This window comes from Miniopterus natalensis, chromosome 7 (assembly GCF_054644295.1).
Source record: "Miniopterus natalensis isolate mMinNat1 chromosome 7, mMinNat1.hap1, whole genome shotgun sequence".
Taxonomy (NCBI): Eukaryota; Metazoa; Chordata; class Mammalia; order Chiroptera; family Miniopteridae; genus Miniopterus; species Miniopterus natalensis.
In genome coordinates this window covers 87777322-87798647 of record NC_142087.1, presented here as the reverse complement: position 1 = coordinate 87798647, position 21326 = coordinate 87777322, and positions in this window count along the sequence as shown.

The following is a 21326-nucleotide window of genomic DNA, read 5'->3' as shown; positions in this document are numbered from 1 at the left end:
GGATCTCTAACCCTAGCCCTCAACATAACCCTAACCCTAGGTCCAATCGTAACCCTAACCGGATCTCTAAACCTAGCCCTCAACATAACCCTAACCCTAGGTCCAATCGTAACCCTAACCGGATCTCTAACCCTAGCCCTCAACATAACCCTAACCCTAGGTCCGATCGTAACCCTAACCGGATCTCTAACCCTAGCCCTCAACAGAACCCTAACCCTAGGTCCAATCGTAACCCTAACCGGATCTCTAACCCTAGCCCTCAACATAACCCTAACCCTAGGTCCAATCGTAACCCTAACCGGATATCTAAACCTAGCCCTCAACATAACCCTAACCCTAGGTCCAATCGTAACCCTAACCGGATCTCTAACCCTAGCCCTCAACATAACCCTAACCCTAGGTCCAATCGTAAGCATAACCGGGTCTCTAACCCTAGCCCTCAACATAACCCTAACCCTAGGTACAATCGTAACCCTAACCGGATCTCTAACCCTAGCCCTCAACATAACCCTAACCCTAGGTCCAATCGTAACCCTAACCGGATCTCTAACCCTAGCCCTCAACATAACCCTAACCCTAGGTCCAATCGTAACCCTAACCGGACCTCTAACCCTAGCCCTCAACATAACCCTAACCCTAGGTCCAATCGTAAGCATAACCGGATCTCTAACCCTAGCCCTCAACATAACCCTAACCCTAGGTCCAATCGTAACCCTAACCGGATCTCTAACACTAGCCCTCAACATAACCCTAACCCTAGGTCCAATGGTAAGCATAACCGGGTCTCTAACCCTAGCCCTCAACATAACCCTAACCCTAGGTCCAATCGTAACCCTAACAGGATCTCTAACCCTAGCCCTCAACATAACCCTAACCCTAGGTCCAATCGTAAGCATAGCCGGATCTCTAACCCTAGCCCTCAACATAACCCTAACCCTAGGTCCAATCGTAAGCATAACCGGATCTCTAACCCTAGCCCTCAACATAACCCTAACCCTAGGTCCAATCGTAACCCTAACCGGATCTCTAACCCTAGCCCTCAACATAACCATAACCCTAGGTCCAATCGTAACCCTAACCGGATCTCTAACCCTAGCCCTCAACATAACCCTAACCCTAGGTCCAATCGTAAGCATAACCAGATCTCTAAACCTAGCCCTCAACATAACCCTAACCCTAGGTCCAATCGTAACCCTAACCGGATCTCTAACCCTAGCCCTCAACATAACCCTAACCCTAGGTCCAATCGTAACCCTAACCGGATCTCTAACCCTAGCCCTCAACATAACCCTAACCCTAGGTCCAATCGTAACCCTAACCGGATCTCTAAACCTAGCCCTCATCATAACCCTAACCCTAGGTCCAATCGTAACCCTAACCGGATCTCTAACCCTAGCCCTCAACATAACCCTAACCCTAGGTCCGATCGTAACCCTAACCGGATCTCTAACCCTAGCCCTCAACAGAACCCTAACCCTAGGTCCAATCGTAACCCTAACCGGATCTCTAACCCTAGCCCTCAACATAACCCTAACCCTAGGTCCAATCGTAACCCTAACCGGATCTCTAACCTTAGCCCTCAACATAACCCTAACCCTAGGTCCAATCGTAACCCTAACCGGATCTCTAACCCTAGCCCTCAACATAACCCTAACCCTAGGTCCAATCGTAACCCTAACCGGATCTCTAACCCTAGCCCTCAACATAACCCTAACCCTAGGTCCAATCGTAACCCTAACCGGATCTCTAACCCTAGCCCTCAACATAACCCTAACCCTAGGTCCAATCGTAACCCTAACCGGATCTCTAACCCTAGCCCTCAACATAACCCTAACCCTAGGTCGAATCGTAACCCTAACCGGATCTCTAACCCTAGCCCTCAACATAACCCTAACCCTAGGTCCAATCGTAAGCATAACCGGATCTCTAACCCTAGCCCTCAACATAACCCTAACCCTAGGTCCAATCGTAACCCTAACCGGATCTCTAACCCTAGCCCGCAACATAACCCTAACCCTAGGTCCAATCGTAACCCTAACCGGATCTCTAACCCTAGCCCTCAACATAACCCTAACCCTAGGTCCAATCGTAACCCTCACCGGATCTCTAACCCTAGCCCTCAGCATAACCCTAACCCTAGGTCCAATTGTAAGCATAGCCGGATCTCTAACCCTAGCCCTCAACATAACCCTAACCCTAGGTCCAATCGTAACCCTAACCGGATCTCTAACCCTAGCCCTCAACATAACCCTAACCCTAGGTCCAATCGTAACCCTCACCGGATCTCTAACCCTAGCCCTCAGCATAACCCTAACCCTAGGTCCAATTGTAAGCATAGCCGGATCTCTAACCCTAGCCCTCAACATAACCCTAACCCTAGGTCCAATCGTAACCCTAACCGGATCTCTAACCCTAGCCCTCAACATAACCCTAACCCTAGGTCCAATCGTAACCCTAACCGGATCTCTAACCCTAGCGCTCAACATAACCTTAACCCTAGGTCCAATCGTAACCCTAACCGGATCTCTATCCCTAGCCCTCAACATAACCCTAACCCTAGGTCCAATCGTAACCCTAACCGGATCTCTTACCCTAGCCCTCAACATAACCCTAACCCTAGGTCCAATCGTAACCCTAACCGGATCTCTAACCCTAGCCCTCAACATAACCCTAACCCTAGGTCCAATCGTAACCCTAACCGGATCTCTAACCCTAGCCCTCAACATAACCCTAACCCTAGGTCCAATCGTAACCCTAACCGGATCTCTCACCCTAGCCCTCAACATAACCCTAACCCTAGGTGCAATCGTAACCCTAACCGGATATCTAACCCTAGCCCTCAACATAACCCTAACTCTAGGTCCAATCGTAACCCTAACCGGATATCTAACCCTAGCCCTCAACATAATCCTAACCCTAGGTCCAATCGTAACCCTAACCGGATCTCTAACCCTAGCCCTCAACATAACCCTAACCCTAGGTCCAATCGTAAGCATAACCGGATCTCTAACCCTAGCCCTCAACATAACCCTAACCCTAGGTCCAATCGTAACCCTAACCGGATATCTAACCCTAGCCCTCAACATAACCCTAACCCTAGGTCCAATCGTAACCCTAACCGGATATCTAACCCTAGCCCTCAACATAACCCTAACCCTAGGTCCAATCGTAACCCTAACCGGATCTCTAACCCTAACCCTCAACAAAACCCTAACCCTAGGTCCAATCGTAACCCTAACCGGATCTCTAACCCTAGCCCTCAACATAACCCTAACCCTAGGTCCAATCGTAACCCTAACCGGATCTCTAACCCTAGCCCTCAACATAACCCTAACCCTAGGTCCAATCGTAACCCTAACCGGACCTCTAACCCTAGCCCTCAACATAACCCTAACCCTAGGTCCAATCGTAAGCATAACCGGATCTCTAACCCTAGCCCTCAACATAACCCTAACCCTAGGTCCAATCGTAACCCTAACCGGATCTCTAACACTAGCCCTCAACATAACCCTAACCCTAGGTCCAATGGTAAGCATAACCGGGTCTCTAACCCTAGCCCTCAACATAACCCTAACCCTAGGTCCAATCGTAACCCTAACAGGATCTCTAACCCTAGCCCTCAACATAACCCTAACCCTAGGTCCAATCGTAAGCATAGCCGGATCTCTAACCCTAGCCCTCAACATAACCCTAACCCTAGGTCCAATCGTAAGCATAACCGGATCTCTAACCCTAGCCCTCAACATAACCCTAACCCTAGGTCCAATCGTAACCCTAACCGGATCTCTAACCCTAGCCCTCAACATAACCATAACCCTAGGTCCAATCGTAACCCTAACCGGATCTCTAACCCTAGCCCTCAACATAACCCTAACCCTAGGTCCAATCGTAAGCATAACCAGATCTCTAAACCTAGCCCTCAACATAACCCTAACCCTAGGTCCAATCGTAACCCTAACCGGATCTCTAACCCTAGCCCTCAACATAACCCTAACCCTAGGTCCAATCGTAACCCTAACCGGATCTCTAACCCTAGCCCTCAACATAACCCTAACCCTAGGTCCAATCGTAACCCTAACCGGATCTCTAAACCTAGCCCTCATCATAACCCTAACCCTAGGTCCAATCGTAACCCTAACCGGATCTCTAACCCTAGCCCTCAACATAACCCTAACCCTAGGTCCGATCGTAACCCTAACCGGATCTCTAACCCTAGCCCTCAACAGAACCCTAACCCTAGGTCCAATCGTAACCCTAACCGGATCTCTAACCCTAGCCCTCAACATAACCCTAACCCTAGGTCCAATCGTAACCCTAACCGGATCTCTAACCCTAGCCCTCAACATAACCCTAACCCTAGGTCCAATCGTAACCCTAACCGGATCTCTAACCCTAGCCCTCAACATAACCCTAACCCTAGGTCCAATCGTAACCCTAACCGGATCTCTAACCCTAGCCCTCAACATAACCCTAACCCTAGGTCCAATCGTAACCCTAACCGGATCTCTAACCCTAGCCCTCAGCATAACCCTAACCCTAGGTCCAATTGTAAGCATAGCCGGATCTCTAACCCTAGCCCTCAACATAACCCTAACCCTAGGTCCAATCGTAACCCTAACCGGATCTCTAACCCTAGCCCTCAACATAACCCTAACCCTAGGTCCAATCGTAACCCTCACCGGATCTCTAACCCTAGCCCTCAGCATAACCCTAACCCTAGGTCCAATTGTAAGCATAGCCGGATCTCTAACCCTAGCCCTCAACATAACCCTAACCCTAGGTCCAATCGTAACCCTAACCGGATCTCTAACCCTAGCCCTCAACATAACCCTAACCCTAGGTCCAATCGTAACCCTAACCGGATCTCTAACCCTAGCGCTCAACATAACCTTAACCCTAGGTCCAATCGTAACCCTAACCGGATCTCTATCCCTAGCCCTCAACATAACCCTAACCCTAGGTCCAATCGTAACCCTAACCGGATCTCTTACCCTAGCCCTCAACATAACCCTAACCCTAGGTCCAATCGTAACCCTAACCGGATCTCTAACCCTAGCCCTCAACATAACCCTAACCCTAGGTCCAATCGTAACCCTAACCGGATCTCTAACCCTAGCCCTCAACATAACCCTAACCCTAGGTCCAATCGTAACCCTAACCGGATCTCTCACCCTAGCCCTCAACATAACCCTAACCCTAGGTGCAATCGTAACCCTAACCGGATATCTAACCCTAGCCCTCAACATAACCCTAACTCTAGGTCCAATCGTAACCCTAACCGGATATCTAACCCTAGCCCTCAACATAATCCTAACCCTAGGTCCAATCGTAACCCTAACCGGATCTCTAACCCTAGCCCTCAACATAACCCTAACCCTAGGTCCAATCGTAAGCATAACCGGATCTCTAACCCTAGCCCTCAACATAACCCTAACCCTAGGTCCAATCGTAACCCTAACCGGATATCTAACCCTAGCCCTCAACATAACCCTAACCCTAGGTCCAATCGTAACCCTAACCGGATATCTAACCCTAGCCCTCAACATAACCCTAACCCTAGGTCCAATCGTAACCCTAACCGGATCTCTAACCCTAACCCTCAACAAAACCCTAACCCTAGGTCCAATCGTAACCCTAACCGGATCTCTAACCCTAGCCCTCAACATAACCCTAACCCTAGGTCCAATCGTAAGCATAACCGGATCTCTAACCCTAGCCCTCAACATAACCCTAACCCTAGGTCCAATCGTAACCCTAACCGGATCTCTAACCCTAGCCCGCAACATAACCCTAACCCTAGGTCCAATCGTAACCCTAACCGGATCTCTAACCCTAGCCCTCAACATAACCCTAACCCTAGGTCCAATCGTAACCCTAACCGGATCTCTAACCCTAGCCCTCAACATAATCCTAACCCTAGGTCCAATCGTAACCCTAACCGGATCTCTAACCCTAGCCCTCAACATAACCCTAACCCTAGGTCCAATCGTAACCCTAACCGCATCTCTAACCCTAGCCCTCAACATAACCCTAACCCTAGGTCCAATCGTAACCCTAACCGGATCTCTAACCCTAGCCCTCAACATAACCCAAACCCTAGGTCCAATCGTAACCCTAACCGGATCTCTAACCCTAGCCCTCAACATAACCCTAACCCTAGGTCGAATCGTAACCCTAACCGGATCTCTAACCCTAGCCCTCAACATAACCCTAACCCTAGGTCCGATCGTAACCCTAACCGGATCTCTAACCCTAGCCCTCAACAAAACCCTAACCCTAGGTCCGATCGTAACCCTAACCGGATCTCTAACCCTAGCCCTCAACATAACCCTAACCCTAGGTCCGATCGTAAACCTAACCGGATCTCTAACCCTAGCCCTCAACATAACCCTAACCCTAGGTCCGATCGTAACCCTAACCGGATCTCTAACCCTAGCCCGCAACATAACCCTAACCCTAGGTCCAATCGTAACCCTAACCGGATCTCTAACCCTAGCCCTCAACATAACCCTAACCCTAGGTCCAATCGTAACCCTAACCGGATCTCTAACCCTAGCCCTCAACATAACCCTAACCCTAGGTCCAATCGTAACCCTAACCGGATCTCTAACCCTAGCCCTCAACATAACCCTAACCCTAGGTCCAATCGTAACCCTAACCGGATCTCTAACCCTAGCCCTCAACATAACCCTAACCCTAGGTCCAATCGTAACCCTAACCGGATCTCTAACCCTAGCCCTCAACATAACCCTAACCCTAGGTCCAATCGTAACCCTAACCGGATCTCTAACCCTAGCCCTCAACATAACCCTAACCCTAGGTTCAATCGTAACCCTAACCGGATCTCTAACCCTAGCCCTCAACATAACCCTAACCCTAGGTCCAAACGTAACCCTAACCGGATCTCTAACCCTAGCCCTCAACATAACCCTAACCCTAGGTCCAATCGTAACCCTAACCGGATCTCTAACCCTAGCCCTCAACATAACCCTAACCCTAGGTCCAATCGTAACCCTAACCGGATCTCTAACCCTAGCCCTCAACATAACCCTAAACCTAAGTCCAATCGTAAGCATAACCGGATCTCTAACCCTAGCCCTCAACATAACCCTAACCCAAGGTCCAATCGTAAGCATAACCGGATCTCTAACCCTAGCCCTCAACATAACCCTAACCCTAGGTCCAATCGTAACCCTAACCGGACCTCTAAACCTAGCCCTCAACATAACCCTAACCCTAGGTCCAATCGTAACCCTAACCGGATCTCTAACCCTAGCCCTCAACATAACCCTAACCCTAGGTCCAATCGTAACCCTAACCGGAACTCTAACCCTAGCCCTCAACATAACCCTAACCCTAAGTCCAATCGTAAGCATAACCGGATCTCTAACCCTAGCCCTCAACATAACCCTAACCCAAGGTCCAATCGTAAGCATAACCGGATCTCTAACCCTAGCCCTCAACATAACCCTAACCCTAGGTCCAATCGTAACCCTAACCGGACCTCTAACCCTAGCCCTCAACATAACCCTAACCCTAGGTCCAATCGTAACCCTAACCGGATCTCTAACCCTAGCCCTCAACATAACCCTAACCCTAGGTCCAATCGTAACCCTAACCGGACCTCTAACCATAGCCCTCAACATAACCCTAACCCTAGGTCCAATCGTAAGCATAACCGGATCTCTAACCCTAGCCCTCAACATAACCCTAACCCTAGGTCCAATCGTAACCCTAACCGGATCTCTAACCCTAGCCCTCAACATAATCATAACCCTAGGTCCAATCGTAACCCTAACCGGATCTCTAACCCTAGCCCTCAACATAACCCTAACCCTAGGTCCAATCGTAAGCATAACCGGATCTCTAAACCTAGCCCTCAACATAACCCTAACCCTAGGTCCAATCGTAACCCTAACCGGATCTCTAACCCTAGCCCTCAACATAACCCTAACCCTAGGTCCAATCGTAACCCTAACCGGATCTCTAACCCTAGCCCTCAACATAACCCTAACCCTAGGTCCAATCGTAACCCTAACCGGATCTCTAAACCTAGCCCTCAACATAACCCTAACCCTAGGTCCAATCGTAACCCTAACCGGATCTCTAACCCTAGCCCTCAACATAACCCTAACCCTAGGTCCGATCGTAACCCTAACCGGATCTCTAACCCTAGCCCTCAACAGAACCCTAACCCTAGGTCCAATCGTAACCCTAACCGGATCTCTAACCCTAGCCCTCAACATAACCCTAACCCTAGGTCCAATCGTAACCCTAACCGGATATCTAAACCTAGCCCTCAACATAACCCTAACCCTAGGTCCAATCGTAACCCTAACCGGATCTCTAACCCTAGCCCTCAACATAACCCTAACCCTAGGTCCAATCGTAAGCATAACCGGGTCTCTAACCCTAGCCCTCAACATAACCCTAACCCTAGGTACAATCGTAACCCTAACCGGATCTCTAACCCTAGCCCTCAACATAACCCTAACCCTAGGTCCAATCGTAACCCTAACCGGATCTCTAACCCTAGCCCTCAACATAACCCTAACCCTAGGTCCAATCGTAACCCTAACCGGACCTCTAACCCTAGCCCTCAACATAACCCTAACCCTAGGTCCAATCGTAAGCATAACCGGATCTCTAACCCTAGCCCTCAACATAACCCTAACCCTAGGTCCAATCGTAACCCTAACCGGATCTCTAACACTAGCCCTCAACATAACCCTAACCCTAGGTCCAATGGTAAGCATAACCGGGTCTCTAACCCTAGCCCTCAACATAACCCTAACCCTAGGTCCAATCGTAACCCTAACAGGATCTCTAACCCTAGCCCTCAACATAACCCTAACCCTAGGTCCAATCGTAAGCATAGCCGGATCTCTAACCCTAGCCCTCAACATAACCCTAACCCTAGGTCCAATCGTAAGCATAACCGGATCTCTAACCCTAGCCCTCAACATAACCCTAACCCTAGGTCCAATCGTAACCCTAACCGGATCTCTAACCCTAGCCCTCAACATAACCATAACCCTAGGTCCAATCGTAACCCTAACCGGATCTCTAACCCTAGCCCTCAACATAACCCTAACCCTAGGTCCAATCGTAAGCATAACCAGATCTCTAAACCTAGCCCTCAACATAACCCTAACCCTAGGTCCAATCGTAACCCTAACCGGATCTCTAACCCTAGCCCTCAACATAACCCTAACCCTAGGTCCAATCGTAACCCTAACCGGATCTCTAACCCTAGCCCTCAACATAACCCTAACCCTAGGTCCAATCGTAACCCTAACCGGATCTCTAAACCTAGCCCTCATCATAACCCTAACCCTAGGTCCAATCGTAACCCTAACCGGATCTCTAACCCTAGCCCTCAACATAACCCTAACCCTAGGTCCGATCGTAACCCTAACCGGATCTCTAACCCTAGCCCTCAACAGAACCCTAACCCTAGGTCCAATCGTAACCCTAACCGGATCTCTAACCCTAGCCCTCAACATAACCCTAACCCTAGGTCCAATCGTAACCCTAACCGGATCTCTAACCCTAGCCCTCAACATAACCCTAACCCTAGGTCCAATCGTAACCCTAACCGGATCTCTAACCCTAGCCCTCAACATAACCCTAACCCTAGGTCCAATCGTAACCCTAACCGGATCTCTAACCCTAGCCCTCAACATAACCCTAACCCTAGGTCCAATCGTAACCCTAACCGGATCTCTAACCCTAGCCCTCAACATAACCCTAACCCTAGGTCCAATCGTAACCCTAACCGGATCTCTAACCCTAGCCCTCAACATAACCCTAACCCTAGGTCGAATCGTAACCCTAACCGGATCTCTAACCCTAGCCCTCAACATAACCCTAACCCTAGGTCCAATCGTAAGCATAACCGGATCTCTAACCCTAGCCCTCAACATAACCCTAACCCTAGGTCCAATCGTAACCCTAACCGGATCTCTAACCCTAGCCCGCAACATAACCCTAACCCTAGGTCCAATCGTAACCCTAACCGGATCTCTAACCCTAGCCCTCAACATAACCCTAACCCTAGGTCCAATCGTAACCCTCACCGGATCTCTAACCCTAGCCCTCAGCATAACCCTAACCCTAGGTCCAATTGTAAGCATAGCCGGATCTCTAACCCTAGCCCTCAACATAACCCTAACCCTAGGTCCAATCGTAACCCTAACCGGATCTCTAACCCTAGCCCTCAACATAACCCTAACCCTAGGTCCAATCGTAACCCTCACCGGATCTCTAACCCTAGCCCTCAGCATAACCCTAACCCTAGGTCCAATTGTAAGCATAGCCGGATCTCTAACCCTAGCCCTCAACATAACCCTAACCCTAGGTCCAATCGTAACCCTAACCGGATCTCTAACCCTAGCCCTCAACATAACCCTAACCCTAGGTCCAATCGTAACCCTAACCGGATCTCTAACCCTAGCGCTCAACATAACCTTAACCCTAGGTCCAATCGTAACCCTAACCGGATCTCTATCCCTAGCCCTCAACATAACCCTAACCCTAGGTCCAATCGTAACCCTAACCGGATCTCTTACCCTAGCCCTCAACATAACCCTAACCCTAGGTCCAATCGTAACCCTAACCGGATCTCTAACCCTAGCCCTCAACATAACCCTAACCCTAGGTCCAATCGTAACCCTAACCGGATCTCTAACCCTAGCCCTCAACATAACCCTAACCCTAGGTCCAATCGTAACCCTAACCGGATCTCTCACCCTAGCCCTCAACATAACCCTAACCCTAGGTGCAATCGTAACCCTAACCGGATATCTAACCCTAGCCCTCAACATAACCCTAACTCTAGGTCCAATCGTAACCCTAACCGGATATCTAACCCTAGCCCTCAACATAATCCTAACCCTAGGTCCAATCGTAACCCTAACCGGATCTCTAACCCTAGCCCTCAACATAACCCTAACCCTAGGTCCAATCGTAAGCATAACCGGATCTCTAACCCTAGCCCTCAACATAACCCTAACCCTAGGTCCAATCGTAACCCTAACCGGATATCTAACCCTAGCCCTCAACATAACCCTAACCCTAGGTCCAATCGTAACCCTAACCGGATATCTAACCCTAGCCCTCAACATAACCCTAACCCTAGGTCCAATCGTAACCCTAACCGGATCTCTAACCCTAGCCCTCAACATAACCCTAACCCTAGGTCCAATCGTAACCCTAACCGGATCTCTAACCCTAGCCCTCAACATAACCCTAACCCTAGGTCCAATCGTAACCCTAACCGGACCTCTAACCCTAGCCCTCAACATAACCCTAACCCTAGGTCCAATCGTAAGCATAACCGGATCTCTAACCCTAGCCCTCAACATAACCCTAACCCTAGGTCCAATCGTAACCCTAACCGGATCTCTAACACTAGCCCTCAACATAACCCTAACCCTAGGTCCAATGGTAAGCATAACCGGGTCTCTAACCCTAGCCCTCAACATAACCCTAACCCTAGGTCCAATCGTAACCCTAACAGGATCTCTAACCCTAGCCCTCAACATAACCCTAACCCTAGGTCCAATCGTAAGCATAGCCGGATCTCTAACCCTAGCCCTCAACATAACCCTAACCCTAGGTCCGATCGTAAGCATAACCGGATCTCTAACCCTAGCCCTCAACATAACCCTAACCCTAGGTCCAATCGTAACCCTAACCGGATCTCTAACCCTAGCCCTCAACATAACCATAACCCTAGGTCCAATCGTAACCCTAACCGGATCTCTAACCCTAGCCCTCAACATAACCCTAACCCTAGGTCCAATCGTAAGCATAACCAGATCTCTAAACCTAGCCCTCAACATAACCCTAACCCTAGGTCCAATCGTAACCCTAACCGGATCTCTAACCCTAGCCCTCAACATAACCCTAACCCTAGGTCCAATCGTAACCCTAACCGGATCTCTAACCCTAGCCCTCAACATAACCCTATCCCTAGGTCCAATCGTAACCCTAACCGGATCTCTAAACCTAGCCCTCATCATAACCCTAACCCTAGGTCCAATCGTAACCCTAACCGGATCTCTAACCCTAGCCCTCAACATAACCCTAACCCTAGGTCCGATCGTAACCCTAACCGGATCTCTAACCCTAGCCCTCAACAGAACCCTAACCCTAGGTCCAATCGTAACCCTAACCGGATCTCTAACCCTAGCCCTCAACATAACCCTAACCCTAGGTCCAATCGTAACCCTAACCGGATCTCTAACCCTAGCCCTCAACATAACCCTAACCCTAGGTCCAATCGTAACCCTAACCGGATCTCTAACCCTAGCCCTCAACATAACCCTAACCCTAGGTCCAATCGTAACCCTAACCGGATCTCTAACCCTAGCCCTCAACATAACCCTAACCCTAGGTCCAATCGTAACCCTAACCGGATCTCTAACCCTAGCCCTCAACATAACCCTAACCCTAGGTCCAATCGTAACCCTAACCGGATCTCTAACCCTAGCCCTCAACATAACCCTAACCCTAGGTCGAATCGTAACCCTAACCGGATCTCTAACCCTAGCCCTCAACATAACCCTAACCCTAGGTCCAATCGTAAGCATAACCGGATCTCTAACCCTAGCCCTCAACATAACCCTAACCCTAGGTCCAATCGTAACCCTAACCGGATCTCTAACCCTAGCCCGCAACATAACCCTAACCCTAGGTCCAATCGTAACCCTAACCGGATCTCTAACCCTAGCCCTCAACATAACCCTAACCCTAGGTCCAATCGTAACCCTCACCGGATCTCTAACCCTAGCCCTCAGCATAACCCTAACCCTAGGTCCAATTGTAAGCATAGCCGGATCTCTAACCCTAGCCCTCAACATAACCCTAACCCTAGGTCCAATCGTAACCCTAACCGGATCTCTAACCCTAGCCCTCAACATAACCCTAACCCTAGGTCCAATCGTAACCCTCACCGGATCTCTAACCCTAGCCCTCAGCATAACCCTAACCCTAGGTCCAATTGTAAGCATAGCCGGATCTCTAACCCTAGCCCTCAACATAACCCTAACCCTAGGTCCAATCGTAACCCTAACCGGATCTCTAACCCTAGCCCTCAACATAACCCTAACCCTAGGTCCAATCGTAACCCTAACCGGATCTCTAACCCTAGCGCTCAACATAACCTTAACCCTAGGTCCAATCGTAACCCTAACCGGATCTCTATCCCTAGCCCTCAACATAACCCTAACCCTAGGTCCAATCGTAACCCTAACCGGATCTCTTACCCTAGCCCTCAACATAACCCTAACCCTAGGTCCAATCGTAACCCTAACCGGATCTCTAACCCTAGCCCTCAACATAACCCTAACCCTAGGTCCTATCGTAACCCTAACCGGATCTCTAACCCTAGCCCTCAACATAACCCTAACCCTAGGTCCAATCGTAACCCTAACCGGATCTCTCACCCTAGCCCTCAACATAACCCTAACCCTAGGTGCAATCGTAACCCTAACCGGATATCTAACCCTAGCCCTCAACATAACCCTAACTCTAGGTCCAATCGTAACCCTAACCGGATATCTAACCCTAGCCCTCAACATAATCCTAACCCTAGGTCCAATCGTAACCCTAACCGGATCTCTAACCCTAGCCCTCAACATAACCCTAACCCTAGGTCCAATCGTAAGCATAACCGGATCTCTAACCCTAGCCCTCAACATAACCCTAACCCTAGGTCCAATCGTAACCCTAACCGGATATCTAACCCTAGCCCTCAACATAACCCTAACCCTAGGTCCAATCGTAACCCTAACCGGATATCTAACCCTAGCCCTCAACATAACCCTAACCCTAGGTCCAATCGTAACCCTAACCGGATCTCTAACCCTAACCCTCAACAAAACCCTAACCCTAGGTCCAATCGTAACCATAACCGGATCTCTAACCCTAGCCCTCAACATAACCCTAACCCTAGGTCCAATCGTAAGCATAACCGGATCTCTAACCCTAGCCCTCAACATAACCCTAACCCTAGGTCCAATCGTAACCCTAACCGGATCTCTAACCCTAGCCCGCAACATAACCCTAACCCTAGGTCCAATCGTAACCCTAACCGGATCTCTAACCCTAGCCCTCAACATAACCCTAACCCTAGGTCCAAACGTAACCCTAACCGGATCTCTAACCCTAGCCCTCAACATAATCCTAACCCTAGGTCCAATCGTAACCCTAACCGGATCTCTAACCCTAGCCCTCAACATAACCCTAACCCTAGGTCCAATCGTAACCCTAACCGCATCTCTAACCCTAGCCCTCAACATAACCCTAACCCTAGGTCCAATCGTAACCCTAACCGGATCTCTAACCCTAGCCCTCAACATAACCCAAACCCTAGGTCCAATCGTAACCCTAACCGGATCTCTAACCCTAGCCCTCAACATAACCCTAACCCTAGGTCGAATCGTAACCCTAACCGGATCTCTAACCCTAGCCCTCAACATAACCCTAACCCTAGGTCCGATCGTAACCCTAACCGGATCTCTAACCCTAGCCCTCAACAAAACCCTAACCCTAGGTCCGATCGTAACCCTAACCGGATCTCTAACCCTAGCCCTCAACATAACCCTAACCCTAGGTCCGATCGTAAACCTAACCGGATCTCTAACCCTAGCCCTCAACATAACCCTAACCCTAGGTCCAATCGTAAGCATAACCGGATCTCTAACCCTAGCCCTCAACATAACCCTAACCCTAGGTCCAATCGTAACCCTAACCGGATCTCTAACCCTAGCCCGCAACATAACCCTAACCCTAGGTCCAATCGTAACCCTAACCGGATCTCTAACCCTAGCCCTCAACATAACCCTAACCCTAGGTCCAATCGTAACCCTCACCGGATCTCTAACCCTAGCCCTCAGCATAACCCTAACCCTAGGTCCAATTGTAAGCATAGCCGGATCTCTAACCCTAGCCCTCAACATAACCCTAACCCTAGGTCCAATCGTAACCCTAACCGGATCTCTAACCCTAGCCCTCAACATAACCCTAACCCTAGGTCCAATCGTAACCCTAACCGGATCTCTTACCCTAGCCCTCAACATAACCCTAACCCTAGGTCCAATCGTAACCCTAACCGGATCTCTAACCCTAGCCCTCAACATAACCCTAACCCTAGGTCCAATCGTAACCCTAACCGGATCTCTAACCCTAGCCCTCAACATAACCCTAACCCTAGGTCCAATCGTAACCCTAACCGGATCTCTCACCCTAGCCCTCAACATAACCCTAACCCTAGGTGCAATCGTAACCCTAACCGGATATCTAACCCTAGCCCTCAACATAACCCTAACTCTAGGTCCAATCGTAACCCTAACCGGATATCTAACCCTAGCCCTCAACATAATCCTAACCCTAGGTCCAATCGTAACCCTAACCGGATCTCTAACCCTAGCCCTCAACATAACCCTAACCCTAGGTCCAATCGTAAGCATAACCGGATCTCTAACCCTAGCCCTCAACATAACCCTAACCCTAGGTCCAATCGTAACCCTAACCGGATATCTAACCCTAGCCCTCAACATAACCCTAACCCTAGGTCCAATCGTAACCCTAACCGGATATCTAACCCTAGCCCTCAACATAACCCTAACCCTAGGTCCAATCGTAAGCATAACCGGATCTCTAACCCTAACCCTCAACAAAACCCTAACCCTAGGTCCAATCGTAACCCTAACCGGATCTCTAACCCTAGCCCTCAACATAACCCTAACCCTAGGTCCAATCGTAAGCATAACCGGATCTCTAACCCTAGCCCTCAACATAACCCTAACCCTAGGTCCAATCGTAACCCTAACCGGATCTCTAACCCTAGCCCGCAACATAACCCTAACCCTAGGTCCAATCGTAACCCTAACCGGATCTCTAGCCCTAGCCCTCAACATAACCCTAACCCTAGGTCCAATCGTAACCCTAACCGGATCTCTAACCCTAGCCCTCAACATAACCCTAACCCTAGGTCCAATCGTAACCCTAACCGGATCTCTAACCGTAGCCCTCAACATAACCCTAACCCTAGGTCCAATCGTAACCCTAACCGGATCTCTAACCCTAGCCCTCAACATAACCCTAACCCTAGGTCCAATCGTAACCCTAACCGGATCTCTAACCCTAGCCCTCAACATAACCCAAACCCTAGGTCCAATCGTAACCCTAACCGGATCTCTAACCCTAGCCCTCAACATAACCCTAACCCTAGGTCGAATCGTAACCCTAACCGGATCTCTAACCCTAGCCCTCAACATAACCCTAACCCTAGGTCCGATCGTAACCCTAACCGGATCTCTAACCCTAGCCCTCAACAAAACCCTAACCCTAGGTCCGATCGTAACCCTAACCGGATCTCTAACCCTAGCCCTCAACATAACCCTAACCCTAGGTCCGATCGTAAACCTAACCGGATCTCTAACCCTAGCCCTCAACATAACCCTAACCCTAGGTCCGATCGTAACCCTAACCGGATCTCTAACCCTAGCCCGCAACATAACCCTAACCCTAGGTCCAATCGTAACCCTAACCGGATCTCTAACCCTAGCCCTCAACATAACCCTAACCCTAGGTCCAATCGTAACCCTAACCGGATCTCTAACCCTAGCCCTCAACATAACCCTAACCCTAGGTCCAATCGTAACCCTAACCGGATCTCTAACCCTAGCCCTCAACATAACCCTAACCCTAGGTCCAATCGTAACCCTAACCGGATCTCTAACCCTAGCCCTCAACATAACCCTAACCCTAGGTCCAATCGTAACCCTAACCGGATCTCTAACCCTAGCCCTCAACATAACCCTAAACCTAAGTCCAATCGTAAGCATAACCGGATCTCTAACCCTAGCCCTCAACATAACCCTAACCCAAGGTCCAATCGTAAGCATAACCGGATCTCTAACCCTAGCCCTCAACATAACCCTAACCCTAGGTCCAATCGTAACCCTAACCGGACCTCTAACCCTAGCCCTCAACATAACCCTAACCCTAGGTCCAATCGTAACCCTAACCGGATCTCTAACCCTAGCCCTCAACATAACCCTAACCCTAGGTCCAATCGTAACCCTAACCGGACCTCTAACCCTAGCCCTCAACATAACCCTAACCCTAGGTCCAATCGTAAGCATAACCGGATCTCTAACCCTAGCCCTCAACATAACCCTAACCCTAGGTCCAATCGTAACCCTAACCGGATCTCTAACCCTAGCCCTCAACATAACCCTAACCCTAGGTCCAATCGTAACCCTAACCGGATCTCTAACCCTAGCACTCAACATAACCCTAACCCTAGGTCCAATCGTAACCCTAGCCGGATCTCTAACCCTAGCCCTCAACATAACCCTAACCCTAGGTTCAATCGTAACCCTAACCGGATCTCTAACCCTAGCCCTCAACATAACCCTAACCCTAGGTCCAATCGTAACCCTAACCGGATCTCTAACCCTAGCCCTCAACATAACCCTAACCCTAGGTCCAATCGTAACCCTAACCGGATCTCTAACCCTAGCCCTCAACATAACTCTAACCCTAGGTCCAATCGTAACCCTAACCGGATCTCTAACCCTAGCCCTCAACATAACCCTAACCCTAGGTCCAATCGTAAGCATAACCAGGTCTCTAACCCTAGCCCTCAACATAACCCTAACCCTAGGTAAAATCGTAACCCTAACCGGATCTCTAAACCTAGCCCTCAGCATAACCCTAACCCTAGGTCCAATTGTAAGCATAGCCGGATCTCTAACCCTAGCCCTCAACATAACCCTAACCCTAGGTCCAATCGTAACCCTAACCGGATCTCTAACCCTAGCCCTCAACATAACCCTAACCCTAGGTCCAATCGTAACCCTAACCGGATCTCTAACCCTAGCGCTCAACATAACCTTAACCCTAGGTCCAATCGTAAACCTAACCGGATCTCTAACCCTAGCCCTCAACATAACCCTAACCCTAGGTCCAATCGTAACCCTAACCGGATCTCTAACCCTAGCCCTCAACATAACCCTAACCCTAGGTCCAATCGTAACCCTAACAGGATCTCTAACCCTAGCCCTCAACATAACCCTAACCCTAGGTCCAATCGTAACCCTAACCGGATCTCTAACCCTAGCCCTCAACATAACCCTAACCCTAGGTCCAATCGTAAGCATAACCGGATCTCTAACCCTAGCCCTCAACATAACCCTAACCCTAGGTCCAATCGTAACCCTAACCGGATCTCTAACCCTAGCCCTCAACATAATCATAACCCTAGGTCCAATCGTAACCCTAACCGGATCTCTAACCCTAGCCCTCAACATAACCCTAACCCTAGGTCCAATCGTAACCCTAACCGGATCTCTAAACCTAGCCCTCAACATAACCCTAACCCTAGGTCCAATCGTAACCCTAACCGGATCTCTAACCCTAGCCCTCAACATAACCCTAACCCTAGGTCCGATCGTAACCCTAACCGGATCTCTAACCCTAGCCCTCAACAGAACCCTAACCCTAGGTCCAATCGTAACCCTAACTGGATCTCTAACCCTAGCCCTCAACATAACCCTAACCCTAGGTCCAATCGTAACCCTAACCGGATATCTAACCCTAGCCCTCAACATAACCCTAACCCTAGGTCCAATCGTAACCCTAACCGGATCTCTAACCCTAGCCCTCAACATAACCCTAACCCTAGGTCCAATCGTAAGCATAACCGGGTCTCTAACCCTAGCCCTCAACATAACCCTAACCCTAGGTACAATCGTAACCCTAACCGGATCTCTAACCCTAGCCCTCAACATAACCCTAACCCTAGGTCCAATCGTAACCCTAACCGGATCTCTAACCCTAGCCCTCAACATAACCCTAACCCTAGGTCCAATCGTAACCCTAACCGGACCTCTAACCCTAGCCCTCAACATAACCCTAACCCTAGGTCCAATCGTAAGCATAACCGGATCTCTAACCCTAGCCCTCAACATAACCCTAACCCTAGGTCCAATCGTAACCCTAACCGGATCTCTAACACTATCCCTCAACATAACCCTAACCCTAGGTCCAATGGTAAGCATAACCGGGTCTCTAACCCTAGCCCTCAACATAACCCTAACCCTAGGTCCAATCGTAACCCTAACAGGATCTCTAACCCTAGCCCTCAACATAACCCTAACCCTAGGTCCAATCGTAAGCATAGCCGGATCTCTAACCCTAGCCCTCAACATAACCCAAACCCTAGGTCCAATCGTAACCCTAACCGGATCTCTAACCCTAGCCCTCAACATAACCCTAACCCTAGGTCGAATCGTAACCCTAACCGGATCTCTAACCCTAGCCCTCAACATAACCCTAACCCTAGGTCCGATCGTAACCCTAACCGGATCTCTAACCCTAGCCCTCAACAAAACCCTAACCCTAGGTCCGATCGTAACCCTAACCGGATCTCTAACCCTAGCCCTCAACATAACCCTAACCCTAGGTCCGATCGTAAACCTAACCGGATCTCTAACCCTAGCCCTCAACATAACCCTAACCCTAGGTCCGATCGTAACCCTAACCGGATCTCTAACCCTAGCCCGCAACATAACCCTAACCCTAGGTCCAATCGTAACCCTAACCGGATCTCTAACCCTAGCCCTCAACATAACCCTAACCCTAGGTCCAATCGTAACCCTAACCGGATCTCTAACCCTAGCCCTCAACATAACCCTAACCCTAGGTCCAATCGTAACCCTAACCGGATCTCTAACCCTAGCCCTCAACATAACCCTAACCCTAGGTCCAATCGTAACCCTAACCGGATCTCTAACCCTAGCCCTCAACATAACCCTAACCCTAGGTCCAATCGTAACCCTAACCGGATCTCTAACCCTAGCCCTCAACATAACCCTAAACCTAAGTCCAATCGTAAGCATAACCGGATCTCTAACCCTAGCCCTCAACATAACCCTAACCCAAGGTCCAATCGTAAGCATAACCGGATCTCTAACCCTAGCCCTCAACATAACCCTAACCCTAGGTCCAATCGTAACCCTAACCGGACCTCTAACCCTAGCCCTCAACATAACCCTAACCCTAGGTCCAATCGTAACCCTAACCGGATCTCTAACCCTAGCCCTCAACATAACCCTAACCCTAGGTCCAATCGTAACCCTAACCGGACCTCTAACCATAGCCCTCAACATAACCCTAACCCTAGGTCCAATCGTAAGCATAACCGGATCTCTAACCCTAGCCCTCAACATAACCCTAACCCTAGGTCCAATCGTAACCCTAACCGGATCTCTAACCCTAGCCCTCAACATAACCCTAACCCTAGGTCCAATCGTAACCCTAACCGGATCTCTAACCCTAGCACTCAACATAACCCTAACCCTAGGTCCAATCGTAACCCTAGCCGGATCTCTAACCCTAGCCCTCAACATAACCCTAACCCTAGGTTCAATCGTAACCCTAACCGGATCTCTAACCCTAGCCCTCAACATAACCCTAACCCTAGGTCCAATCGTAACCCTAACCGGATCTCTAACCCTAGCCCTCAACATAACCCTAACCCTAGGTCCAATCGTAACCCTAACCGGATCTCTAACCCTAGCCCTCAACATAACTCTAACCCTAGGTCCAATCGTAACCCTAACCGGATCTCTAACCCTAGCCCTCAACATAACCCTAACCCTAGGTCCAATCGTAAGCATAACCAGGTCTCTAACCCTAGCCCTCAACATAACCCTAACCCTAGGTAAAATCGTAACCCTAACCGGATCTCTAAACCTAGCCCTCAACATAAACCTAACCCTAGGTCCAATCGTAACCCTAACCGGGTCTCTAACCCTAGCCCTCAACATAACCCTAACCCTAGGTCCAATCGTAACCCTAACAGGATCTCTAACCCTAGCCCTCAACATAACCCTAACCCTAAGTCCAATCGTAAGCATAACCGGATCTCTAACGCTAGCCCTCAACATAACCCTAACCCTAGGTCCAATAGTAACCCTAACCGGATCTCTAACCCTAGCCCTCAACATAACCCTAACCCTAGGTCCAATCGTAAACCTAACCGGATCTCTAACCCTAGCCCTCAACATAACCCTAACCCTAGGTCCAATCGTAACCCTAACCGGATCTCTAACCCTAGCCCTCAACATAACCCTAACCCTAGGTCCAATCGTAACCCTAACAGGATCTCTAACCCTAGCCCTCAACATAACCCTAACCCTAGGTCCAATCGTAACCCTAACCGGATCTCTAACCCTAGCCCTCAACATAACCCTAACCCTAGGTCCAATCGTAAGCATAACCGGATCTCTAACCCTAGCCCTCAACAT